The sequence below is a fragment of the Papio anubis genome, chromosome 1 (genome assembly GCF_008728515.1).
Source record: "Papio anubis isolate 15944 chromosome 1, Panubis1.0, whole genome shotgun sequence".
Classification (NCBI taxonomy): Eukaryota; Metazoa; Chordata; class Mammalia; order Primates; family Cercopithecidae; genus Papio; species Papio anubis.
Window position 1 is genome coordinate 30602856 of NC_044976.1, and position 13255 is coordinate 30616110.

Sequence of the window (13255 nt, forward strand, 5' to 3'; positions counted from 1 at the left end):
AAGTAGCTGGGACTACAGGTACACACCATCATGCCCAGCTTTTTTTTTTTTTTTTCCATAGAGACAGGCCTCACCATGTTGCCCAAGCTGGCCTTAGAACTCCAGGACTCAAGTGATCCTCCTACTTCGGCCTCCCAAAGTGTTGGGATTACAGGCGTGAGCCACTGGCCTCAGTTAATTTCTTAATGAGAAAGGAATGTGCCTCTTTCTCAGAATCCTGAAGATTCTCTCCCTTTCCTTTTGTACCCCGTAAGTGTCCTCCTGGGACCTCCTTTTAGTACCTTTTTCCAGAGAAATATACTGTGGAGTGGCCCCCCACCTGCACCCAAACACATACTTCATCTTTCTGTCCCCTCCCAGCCCCTCCTTAAATTCCCCTTCTCTCTCTCTCTCTCTTTTTTTTTTTTTTGAGACAGAGTCTTGCTCTGGCACCCAGGCTGGAGTGCAATGGTGTGATATCAGCTCACTGCAACCTCCGCCTCCCAGGTTCAAGTGATTCTCCAGCCTCAGCTTCCCAAGCAGCTGGGATTACAGGTGCCTGCCATCATGCCGAGCTAATTTTTGTATTTTTAGTAGAGATGGGGTTTTACCATGCTGGCCAGGCTGGTCTTGAACTCCTGACCTCAGGCGATCCACCTGCCTCAGCCTCCCAAAGTGCTGGGATTACAGGTGTGAGCCACCGTGCCCGGCCTAAATTCCCCTTCACTTCTGCTTACTCAGAGAGGTCTCATATCCCTGGTGACCCTTCCCCAGTGCCTCAGCTCTCACCACCGTTGCATTGGGGAATATGCCAGGAATATAACACATGCTTTTGGGGGGACACATTCAAGTCATAGCAATCCACTCGGCCTGCCGAGCTTCAACTCGACTGGCTTCTCAGTTCCTCTGAGTGCTGAGCTCTGTCCTGCCTCAGGGCCTTTGAACATGCTGTTTCCTCTGCCCAGCATTCCTCTCTGCTTTCTGAATTTCTACTCTTCTCTTTTTTTTTTTTTTTTTTTTTTTTTTTTTGAGATGGAGTCTCACTGTGTCACCCAGGCTAGAGTGCGGTGGCACAATCTTGGCTCACTGCAACCTCCGCCTCCCGGGTTCAAGCAATTCTCCTGAATCAACCTCCCGAGTAGCTGGGATTACAGGCACCCGCCACTATGCTCAGCTAATTTTTGTATGTTTAGTAGAGACGGGGTTTCACCATGTTAGCCAGGCTGGTCTTGAACTTCTGACCTCAAGTGATCCGCCCACCTCAGCCTCCCAAAATGCTGGGATTACAGGTGTAAGCCACTGTTCCCAGCCTACTCTTCTTTTAAAACCCAGATCAAACCACTCCCAAGGAGCTTTCCAGAGTCCCCAGGAGGAAGGACTGGCTCTTCCCACCACAGACTCCATTGCTCTGGGCTTTGGGCTCGGCACCTCTCACACCTTACTTACGTCCTCCACTGCCCAAGCCAGGAACCTGGACTGATCTCAGCTCATTGCTCCTCTCCATTCCGCACTGCGGAAGACCCTTCGTTCACCTGGGCTGGGCTATGTCATCTGCTTCTCACTGATCTCTCTGCCAACCAGTCCTGCCCCTCCAGACATTCTCCACTGTCTCAGGGTCACTTTCTAATAGAGGGTGCTTAGCAGCTATTTGTTGACAGACAAAGTAAACGACAGGAGGAATGAATGAAGGCGTGACAGAAATGTAAAAACAAATGTGCTCTCCTTGGATTTTAACCGTTCAGTGGTTCCCTATTGCTCTCAGGACCAAGCCCGAGCCTTACATTTAAGGTATTTGCTATCTGAGCCCCACAACACACTCTGGGCTTCTGGCCAGGCCATAACCTTGCTCTCCTTCCTGCCTTAGCACAGGCAGTCCCCTCTGCCTGGCTGTCTTTCCCTGTTATTGCAGTAATCGAGGCCAGAGATGATGGGGCCTGAACTCAATGAGGAAGGGAGAGTTGGCCAGCACCCATGTGTCTTGAGCTCAGTGTTCTCCCTGCTCTCAGTGCTGGGGCTTAAGAGGGTAGCCTTGGAGTTGAAGTTCCAGTGCCTATTAGAGGGCCCATGGAGACATCAGGCTGGCAGTTAGTGGATATATGAGTCTGGACTACAGAGGAGAAGCCCCATAGTTTGGGGTGATCCCAAATTTGAAGCCAAAGGGCTCAGTGGGATCCATTAGAGAGAAAGAGTGGCGCAAGAAAGGAAGGCAGAGTCAGGCTGGGTGCGGTGGCTCACGCCTGCAATCCCAGCACTTTGGAAGGCTGAGGCGGGAGGATTGCTTGGGCCCAGGAGTTCGAGACCAGCCTGGGCAACGTAGCATGATCCCCATCTCTAAAAGAAACAAACAAAAAAAGAAGGCAGAAGACATTTAGACTCCCATTGGGGATCAGCTGATGACCAGTGAGCCAGGAGCAGGGGTGCCCTCAAGGCTGGGGGAAGAAACGCCTTCCGGAAGGAGTGAGTGATCCACCATGTTAAATACCGCTGAAAGGCAGAGGAAAGGAGGGAAAGGAGCACGGGGGACATTCAGGAGCAGCAGCCGCAGGACTCAGGGAAGGACTCAGTGTGGGATTGGGGAGGTCGGAGGGCTGAGGGGGACCGCAGGTCTGGCTTGGGAAAATGGGTGGAAGGGTGTGCCAAGTGCCATGGAGGAAGCCTGAGGAAGAGCAGCGGCGTGTGCGTGGAAACAGAGGGGTCGGTTTGGGCCAGGCGAAACCGAGGTGGCTTTGGGATGTCATTAGATCTATGGCCTGGAGAGAGAAGTCTGTGTTGGAGAGAGAGAAAAAATGAGACCCCCAACCACCCTCTCTCTCTCTCTCTCTTTTCTCTCTCCCATATCTATGAGCTCATCTATATGCTACTCTGAAGTCTCTATCTCCAGCCTAGATCTCTGTCCAGAACTCCCGGTGAACTTGGAGGTCACCCTGGATGTCCTATAGGGACCTGTAAAACAGACAAACAGGCCCCAGTGGACACAGATCAGAGAGGACAGAGTTGGAGGCAGGAAACCCAGGGAAAAGTCAATTGGACTCGTCCAGACAAAGGACAAAGGCAATGGTGGCCTGAACTAGGCGAGGGAAGAGGGTAGAGGAGGAGAAGATGAAGTCTAGAGACATTCTGAGAGCAGAGAGCCCCAGAGATAGGGACTAGGTTCTGCGTGAAGGGAGAGGGGCTGGAGGAGGGAGGGACATGGTTGCTGCTCCAGAGAGCTGGGCATGGGGCTGCCCTGAGCTGGCCTTGTTTGAGGAGGAGCCCACCTGGCTGCCAATCTCACCTGTTTATTTGACTGAGAGCCCCGCAGAGGGCAGGGGATGGGTCATAAGGTTTTTTGTTTGTTTGTTTTGTTTTGTTTTGACGGACTTTTGCTCTTGTTGCCCGGGCTGGATTGAGGTGGCGTGATCTCGGCTCACCGCAACCTCTGCCTCCTGGGTTCAAGTGATTCTGCCTCAACCTCCCAAGTAGCTGGGATTACAGGTGCCCGACACCACACCCGGCTAATTTTTGTACTTTTAGTAAAGACAGAGTTTTGCCATGTTGGCCAGACTGGTCTCAAACTCCTGACCTCAGGCCATCTGCCTGCCTCGGCCTCCCAAAGTACTGGGATCATAGGCATGAGAACTGGGATCACCGCGTCTGGCCCATAGGGGGGTCTTATGTGGGTGGGGGAGGAGGGCTCCTGTTGAGCAGTGAGTGGATAAGTCAGGGCAGCTCTTTCCTCTAGTCATCAGCAACCTCTGCCAGACCTTTGCATGGAGGCTTGGGGGTAACCCCTCCAGGCCACAGTCCTGGACAGGACCTGGGACAGTGGGTAAGAGAGGGTGCAAGGACAGTTAGGCCTCGGACCTAACTGAGGGCCGGGGACCAATCGCCAGGCCGCGTCCCTCCCCTGCTTTATTTATTTGTTTATTTATTTATTTATTACTTTTTTGAGACAGAGTCTCGCTCTATCGCCCAGGCTGGAATGCAGTGGCGTGATCTTGGCTCATTACAACCCCCACCTCCTGGGTTCAAGTGATTCTCCTGCCTCAGCCTCCCGAGTAGCTGGAATTACAAGTGCATGCCACCACGCCCAGCTATTTTGTATTTTTAGTAGAGACGGGGTTTCACCGTGTTGGCCAGGGTGTCTCGAACTCCTGACCTCAAGAGATCCACCTACCCGGGCCTCCCAAAGTGCTGGGATTACAGGCGTGAGCCACCGCACCCAGCCCCTCCCCTGCTTTAAACGTGTTCATGGCTCCCTGTTTCTGCCTGGACAGCCCCTTGTACTGGCTTTCAAGGTCTTTGAAGCAATGCCCTAACTGGCCTCATTTTAGGGAGAGCCCGCTTGGCTGCCAGTCTCACAAATCCCCAAACCTTTCTGCACGCTGCCCCCTCTGCCTGGAATGAGGCTCCCCGGGCATGCCCACCCCAGTGCCCGCCCACCTGTCGAGATCCAGCTCCAGGGACCCCTCCAGAAGACTTTCCTGACCCACTGTGCCCCAAACTAATGTCACCCTCCTGTGACACTGTACTCAGCTGGTGCATGTCTCCTCTTTCCGTGGCACTTTGAGAGTCAGGAGAGTAGGAACCAGGCCTCTTTCATCCAGTCTCCTCCCTGGGAGCTCATGGTTGGGGTGGGCACGGTGGAAGGTCAAGGGGTGATGGCAGAGGCTCTCCCAGCCCTGTAGGTTTGGCCAACTCAGTGTGTGTCAATGGGAAAAACCGAGATCATCCCCTCAAAGTAGAGAGAGCCAGAGTGAGGCCACGGCGATTTTATTTGGAGAATGAAGGGCAGAACCATAGAGATCTCAGGAAGGAGGGCAAAGGTAACTCATTGTCATCCACAGAGAGGGGACTCAGGATCACGCTGCGCATCCAGGCCATCTTCCCTCTTAGCCCAGCCTTGGCACAAGTCGGCCCCAGGATCATCGTGCGATGGAGCCTGAAGCCTGTCTCCCCAAGTCCCTGAAAAACACATCTGTGACACTCTTCCTGAATCCCAGGGCACAGGGAGTATGGCTGAGCATGCCAGACTGCCTGGGCTCAAATCCTGTCCTGCCATGAACTGCCTGGGTGTCTTTGGACAAGTCATTTGACAGCTCTGAGCCTCCGCCTCCTCATCTGAGGATAATGGGAATAATGAGGGTACCCACCTCATGGGGATGTGATGAGGCTTAAAGAAGAAAATGCATGCAAAGTTTTAGCACAGTACCTGGCAGTGAGTAAATGTGCAATAATATTAATTATTACTATTTTATCAAGAGGCCTGGAATCTGGTCCCAGTTCTGCCACTGTTTTCCTCCCTAGGCCTGCCTGAGTTTCCATCTATAAAGTAGGTGTTAATTGATTAAATGAGATAATGGATGCCAAAGAATCTTCTGAGATGAGTGATTATTTCTGCCCTTTGAAGTTCACTTCCCCGAAGCTGCAGGGTGTTGTCACCCCCACTCTGTCAGGTCTTTACTGGGCTCTCCGTCTAGGCAGGACCCGTTGCTGAAGGGCCAGCCCATCTCCTCCCTTCTGCCCACAAGGCAGAATGAGAGGAAAAGGCTGGGGTTGCCTCAGCAGGGACTGTGGTTAGACAGGACGAAGAACTTCCTTCCGGACTGCAGGATGCTGCCCTGGGAAGGAGCCAGAGGTCGTGGGACTGATGCCGTTTGGGGGGAGGAGTTGCTTCCAGGGGAATGGCCAGGCCCAGCCAGTTAAGCCAGAGTTAGCCAGTGGGGTGAATCTGCTGGGCAGTGACCTCACTTCCAGAGACGCTGATGGGGCCCTGTTTAAACTGGCCCCAAGGCTCCCAGGATCACAGAGACAACAGACAAAAAAGACACAGAAACACGATTCTCCAGGCACAGACAGCCAGAGGCAGTGGTTACCAACCAAGAGACTACACTGTTCCCTCCACCCAGAACACTCTTGCCAGGCTCTGGAAGCGGCTGACCATCTTTCCTAGCCTCGTTTAAGACTTGCTTCCTCAGAAGTGACCTCCCGACAACGCATGCATTCTTTCAGCATTTGCTGTGCCCCAGCTATGTGTTAGGCACTGTTCTAGACCTGTGAACAACACTAAGTCCCAGCCGGGTGCGGTGGCTCACGCCTGTAATCCCAGCACTTTGGGAAGCTGAGGCAGGCGGATCATGAGGTCAGGAGATTGAAACCATCCTGGCTAACACGGTGAAACCCCCGTCTCTACTAAAAATACAAAAAAAAGCCGGGCATGGTGGCGGGTGCCTGTAGTCCCAGCTACTCCGGAGGCTGAGGCAGGAGATTGGCGTGAACCCAGGAGGCGGAGCTTGCAGTGAGCTAAGATTGCGCCACTGCACTCCAGCCTGGGTGACAGAGCGAGACTCCGTCTCAAAAAAAAAAAAAAAGACCAAGTCCCTGCCCATCCCATATCAAGTAGCACCTGACCCAGCCCTGTTCTTCTCAAACATAACACACTGTTTCTCTCTCCAGTTTATGGCCTGTCTCCCCACCAGAATGTATGTTCCATGAGGGCAGGGACCTCAACTGTTTGCTTCACCAGTGTAAACCCAGTGATTAACTCAGTGTATAAACCTGTCACAAACCACTAAAATAGGCCCTTGATAAATACTTGTCTTGTTTTTGTTTTTTTTTTTTTTGAGACAAGGTCTGCTCTATTGCCCAGGCTGGAGTGCAGTTGGTGCGCTCTTGGCTCACTGCAACCTCTGCCTCCTGGGCTCAAGTGATCCTCCCAACTCAGCTGGGAGTAGCTGGGACTACAGGTGCATGCCACCATGCCTGGCTAATTTTTCGTACTTTTAATAGAGACGGGGTTTCGCCATGTTGCCCAGGCTGGTCTAGAACTTCTGGCCTCAAGCAATCTGCCCCCGTCAGCCTCCCAAAGTGCTGGGATTACAGGCGTGAGCCACCACGCCTGGCCAAGCCCTTGATAAATATTTGTTGACTAAATATACACAGATATCAGAGATAGAACACACAGAAACAGAACTACGCTCAGAGGCGGTACAGACTTTCAGAGATGCACCGAAATGTGAACACAGACACACAGGATGATCGCCACGACAGGGCCCTTCAAACTGACGGAGCCTCCCTTCCTTGCCTCTAGGCCCAGGGCTGGAGTGACCTTTGCCCTGGGGCTGACCCAGCTGGGGCCCACCCAAGTGCACCACTTTCCTGGTCCCCAACTCCTTGCACTGGGCACAGAGTTGGTATTACGTTTGGGGAGTCCTGTTTGGGGCTCCTCTATTTTTTTGGGGCATCTTCTGACTAACAAATTTCAACATAGTCAAATTTGTCAATCTTTTTTTTTTTTTTTTTTTTGAGACGGAGTCTCGCTCTGTGGCCCAGGCTAGAGTGCAGTGGCCGGATCTCGGCTCACTGCAAGCTCTGCCTCCCGGGTTTACGCCATTCTCCTGCCTCAGCCTCCCCAGTAGCTGGGACTACAGGCGCCCGCCACCTCGCCCGGCTAGTTTTTTGTATTTTTTAGTAGAGATGGGGTTTCACCGTGTTAGCCAGGATGGTCTCGATCTCCTGACCTCGTGATCCGCCCGTCTCAGCCTTCCAAAGTGCTGGGATTACAGGCTTGAGCCACCGCGCGTATGTTTGTGTCCGCCCAAGAAGGGCAGGGAAAAATAACCCTGCAAAGACCACGCCCTGCACTCGAGGCCCCCACAGGGCCCTAGAGCCTCGCAGGCCGAGGCTGAGGCTGGCCGACCTCGTGCTCGGGCCTCGCCCCTCCCCACGCCTCTAGCTAGGCCCCGCCCAGACCCGCCCCTCCACGAGGCCCCGCCCACCGACCTCGCCCCCTGTGGCCCCGCTCCTCACCGGCTCTCACGGGTGCAAGGGAACTAGATGTCTCTTCCTTTTGCCCAGAAAATAGTAGTTAATATTCTGCCATCGGTGCTTCCACCTGGAAGGAGGGGAAATCGGGAAGACAGGGTGGGGGCAAGGCTCCCCTCCCTCTGGGTCTGCGTCTACTCCGCCTAGTCCCGCCCCTTCCTTCCGCTCCCGATAGCCCTCAGGCCCCGCCCTTCCCACCCAGTTCCGCCCCCTCCCCTCGCTCCCAGGCCCGGATCCTCGGCTCTGGGGATCCTCCCCTTCTTTAGACCGCGCCCCTTCGCATAGGCCCCGCCCCCGTCTGCTCCCCGGACCCTCGCCCCGCCCCTCCCGGCGCACTCACGTGAGTCTCGGGCGCGCGCCGTAGTAGCTTGGCCAGCGCGCTGAGGGCACGTCGGCCAGGCCGGTGGCCCCGGGCAGCAGTAACAGGTTGCGTGCGGGCCAGCGCCAGGCGGCACCCGGAGGGTGGCGGCGCTGCGGGCTCAGCCAGTAGTCGCCCAGGCTGCGGCGGGCGGCGGGCGCCGGCAAGACCGGGCCCCGGCTGCCCCAGAAACACAACTCCTTGTCCAGGCGGTGCGGGGCCGTGGCCCGGGGCCGCCTGCGGGGGAGATGGGACAGCGATCACCCCAGGAGAACACGACAGGCGGGGAGAAGGGAGCTGCCTCGGATCGGACGAGGCAGGGCACGGGCCGGGGTCACTCCTGGTCGATTTAGAAGGACGTGGAAAGGGACTGGAGGCCCCCACTGGCGCCTTCCCAAGGACCTGGGTGCCTCCTTCCCCAGCTGCCAGACCAGGGTGCTTTATCCCGCCGGCGCCTTCCCTCGGGCCCCCTCACCGGGACAGAAGAAAATTCACCACGAAGTGAGCAGTCTCGGTGAATAGCATGGTGTCCGGCCGGTCTGGCCCGACTGCGGCCTCTTTAATACCTGCCTGGGCGTGGAGGGGGAGTCCTGAAAACCCATAGTCCCCCGGGGCCTGGCTGTTTTTAGCAGAAGGCCAGGAGGCGTCAGCTGGCAGAGGGGGTGGGGGCAGAGCTGGTCTCTCTCATGAGGTCTAGTCTGGTCTGCCCCCACTAGTCGCTTCAGTGGGAGGGGGCTGGTCACCAGATCTCCAGGTTCCCCAGAGACACTCCTCCCCAGGTCCAAGGACAGAAGTGCAAGGACAGGCAGAGGCAGCAGGAGGGGCCAGGGACAGGAAGGTCAGCTGCCCATTGGAGAAACCCTTCCTTATCCCACCCAGGGCTTCCAGCCCCTGCTCACACACTTTTTTTTGAGACAGGATCTCACTTTGTCATCCAGGCTGGAGTGCAGTGGGGTGATCACTAGCTCACTGCAGCCTCGACCTCCTGGGCTCCAATGATCCTCCTGCCTCAGCCCCCCAAGTAACTGGTCTACAGGCACTCACCACCACATCTGGCTAATTTTTTGTATTTTTTGTAGATACAGGGTTTCACTATGTTGCCAAGGCTGGTCTCGAACTCCTGAGCTCAAGTGAATCACCGGCCTTGGCCTCTCAAGTCTAGGATTACAGGTGAGCCTTTTTTTCTTTTTTTTTTTTTGAGACGGTCTCAACTCTGTCACCCAGGCTGGAGTGCAGTGGCACAATCACTGCTCACTGCATCTTCGACCTCCCAGGGCTAACCTTCCTGCTGATGCAGGAAGATTGCTGGGATTGCAGCAGCTGGGACCACAGGCCTGCGCAACCAAGTTCAGCTAATTTTTTGTGTTTTTTTTTTTGTAGAGACAGTTTTGCCATGTTGTCTAGGCTGGTCTCAAACTCCTGGGATCAAGCAATCTGCCCGCCTCCCAGTCAGCTTCCCCAAAGTGCTGGAATTGCAAGCATGAGCCGCCACTCCTGGCTGGCCTCACACACTCCTGATGGTGTGCTCAGGCACATCTCACACCTCAAAGGGCCTCCTCTTCTCCCAGGCTTAGGCGCACCCTGACCCGCTCCCCATGGCTTTCATAGGTGCCTTTTCCCTAATTCTATGCATGCTTAAATGTCAGCTCTTCAGCCAACTCTAGTTCAGGAGGCTGCTGGGGCTCTAGGATTCCCTAAACTGTCAGCAAAGTCCTGATACTTTCCTTCCCCAAAACTGAAAAGTTTTTGATCTGTTTAACCCTCTCTTTTTGCAGAAGAAGAAACTGAGGTTCACAATGGGGCAGTGAAAAGCCAAAAGTAAAACCTAAGCTTTCTACAACTCTGCCTGCTCCTACAAAAGGTGATACAACCCTTCTGTGTGTCCTTGTCCAGCTCAGGGCATGGGGTTCAGGGCTTAGAGCCCAGGCTGGGCCCTGCTCCTCCCTGACCCCTGGGGATCCTAAGGAACATGCTGGCCCAGCTCCCCTTCCCACACTGCCAGTTTGGGCTATTTCCCCACCAGTGACTCACACTGGCTGCCGGGGAGAGTGGGCAGCTGTTCTGAGCCCCCAGAGCCCAGTACAGGCCCTGACTTGCCCCCCAAGTTGTACAGCCATATTTGGGAATTTAATCTGTTTTTCCTCCTTGGGGACTCTCCTTCCCTTAATGCCTTCCTTTTTTTCCCTGTCTTCAACCATTTTTCCATATCTTCAGCCTCACCCTCCCTGATGGCTTCTTCCCACAGGCAGACAAACAGGCTCTAGTCTTTTCATATGTTTGAAAAAAAGAAAGCCCTCCCTCAGCTCCACATCCTTCTCCAGCTCCCCTCTGCAGCCAACATTCTTGAAGGAGTTGTATACACACGTTGTTTCCACTTCCTCACTCAGCCCCTGCAATCTGGCTTCCTCCCCTACCATTCCACAGGAACAGCCTGCCAAGGTCACCACTGACCTCCTTGTTGCTAAATCCAAGGGATGCTTATAAGTCTTTATCTGCCTTGACCCCTTAGCAGTGGCCAGCTTTGACACAAATACTTCTTCCTCTTTGAGATACTTTTAGGCCCTTGTATTTCTGGACACTGCGCACTTTTGATTTTCTTGCTATCTTATGGGTTGCTGCCACATGGCAAATTTCTTATCCTTTGCTCACTGCCTAATCATGGTTGTTCCCAGACCTGCTACAGTCTGTCCCCGGGGAGTCTCATCAACTCCCATGCCTTCAGCGTCCAGCCCGTGTCAGAAACTCATTTCTCTTTCTCAGTCCAGCCCTCTCCCCCACCCCACACCTGCCTTCTGGACCCCTCCTGCTGGATGTCCCATCTCTCAGGAAACAGGCTGCATACCTGCCCTCCCTCCATGTCCCCCAGCTTAGCCATCTCCCAGTTGTCTGAACCTGAAATCTGGACTTGGTTCTAGATTCTGTCCTCTCTCACCCCCTTTTTTTTTTTGAGACAGAGTCTTGCTCTGTTGCCTAGGCTAGAGTGCAGTGGTGCAGTCTTGGCTGCCTGCAACCTCTGCCTCCTGGGTTCAAGCAATTCTCCTGCCTCAGCTTCCCGAGTAGCTGGGACTACAGGCGTGCATCACCATGCCTGGCTAATTTTTATATTTTTAGTAGAGACGGGGTTTCATCATGTTGGCCAGGCTGGTCTTGAACTCCTGACCTCGCGATCCACCCTCCTCGGCCTCCCAAAGTGCTGGGATGATAGGCGTGAGCCACTGTGCCCAGCTTTTCTCACCCTTTTCATCCTCAAGCAGCTATGAAATCCTGTCCTTTCAGGACATACCTAAAATCCCATCGCTTCTCTCCATTTCCACCAACACCTGAGCCAAGGGCCCATCACCTTTCACCAGAGAGGCTGCAGCAGCCTCCTGACCTGTCTCCCTGCTGCCACTCTCAATCCCCTATGTGGTCTGTTCCTATAGGGCAGCCGGGTGTGTCTTCCCAAAATAGGAATATGTCTCCCTGCACCATGTCTTTAGCATCAAGTTCACCCAACCCATGGCCCATGCCAACCCCATTGTTGGGGCGTTCCTCGGTCTTTGCCTGGGTAACAGCTTCTCACCCTTCAGTTCAAGCGTCCGTTCCTCATGAGAGCCATTTCCAACCTCCCAGCCAGGCAGGTGGCTCTACTATTTCTTCTCCTCATAGCACCAAGGCCTCTCCTCTGTGGACATCACAAGCAGTCATTCACAAACTAGTCTAATCTGCAGATTCCTGAGCCCTCCTATTCTACACCCTGGGGATATCAGGAGGAGGACGGTCCAGCCCCTGGCCCCCGGGATGACAGGCATAAGCTGAGATCAGGAATAGATACAGACACTGAAGGCAACACAGTGGCCATGCAGGCCCTAAGGATGGGGGACTGATGGGTGGTCAGGGGAGCCGCCTTTGAGGGCAATCTGCAGGGTCAGGGGAAGCTATTCCAGGCAGAAGGGACAGTGTGCTTAAGGTGGGAGGAATGTTTTGTGATGATTTGGATGTGAAGAAGCCATTGATGAGGTTTAAATAGGAAACTGACCCAGCTGCATTTGTGGTCTTTATAAAATAATTCTGGATTGGAGGAATCAAGCGAGGAAGAAAGGAGGGAAACCTGGCAGGGAGCTGCTGGAATAATCGGGTGAGTATTAAGGGGACCTGACTCAGGGCAGTGGCAGTGGATTTGGGGCAGACTGAACTGTGGTTGCCTATACTGGAGTCAGGGAAGAGGGAGGGAATGAGAATGATTCTGGTCCCCTACCCTTACGGTGGGTGGGAGAGGGCAGTGGGAGCTGGACTATCCATATCCCCGTGGTGACCAGGCTCTTCTACCTGCAGTCCCTCATCCATCCTTTGTATTTTTTTTTCTTTTCTTTTCTTTTTTTTTTTTTTTTGAGTCAGTCTCACTTTGCCGCCCAGGCTGGAGTGCAGTGGCATGATCTCAGCTCACTGTGACACCCACCTTCTGGGTTCAAGCGATCCTCCTGCCTCAGCCTCCTGAGTAGCTGGGATTACAAGCACATGCCACCATGCCTAGCTAATTTTTGTATTTTTAGTAGAGACGGGGTTTCACCATGTTGGTCAGGCTGGTCTTGAACTCCTGACCTTGTAATCTGCCTGCCTCGGCCTCCCAAAGTGCTGGGATTACAGGTGTGAGCCACCACGCCTGGCCGTCTTTTTTTCTTATATTCATGCAGTGACATGATCTCGGCTCACTGCAGCCTTGACCGTCCAGGCTCAAGCGATTCTCCTCTCACCCTCCTGAGTAGCTGTGACTACAGGCACATGCTACCACACCCAGCTAATGTTTTTGTATTTGTAGAGACACCATGTTGTCCAGGCTGGTCTTGAACCCCTGTGCTCAAAAGATCCACCTGCCTCAGCCTACCAGAGTGCTAGGATTACAGGTGTGAGCTACCACACTGGCCTCATCCTTTTTCTTTTCTTTCTTCCTTCTTTCCTTTCCCTTTCCTTATTCCCTCCCTCCCTCCCTTTCCTTCCTTTCTTCCTTCCCTTCATCTGTCTTCCTTCCTTCCTTCCTTCCTTCCTTCCTTCCTTCCTTCCTTCCTTCCTTCCTTTCTTTCTCTTTCTTTCTTTCTCTCTTTCTCTCTCTCTCTCTTTCTCTCTTTCTTTCTTTCT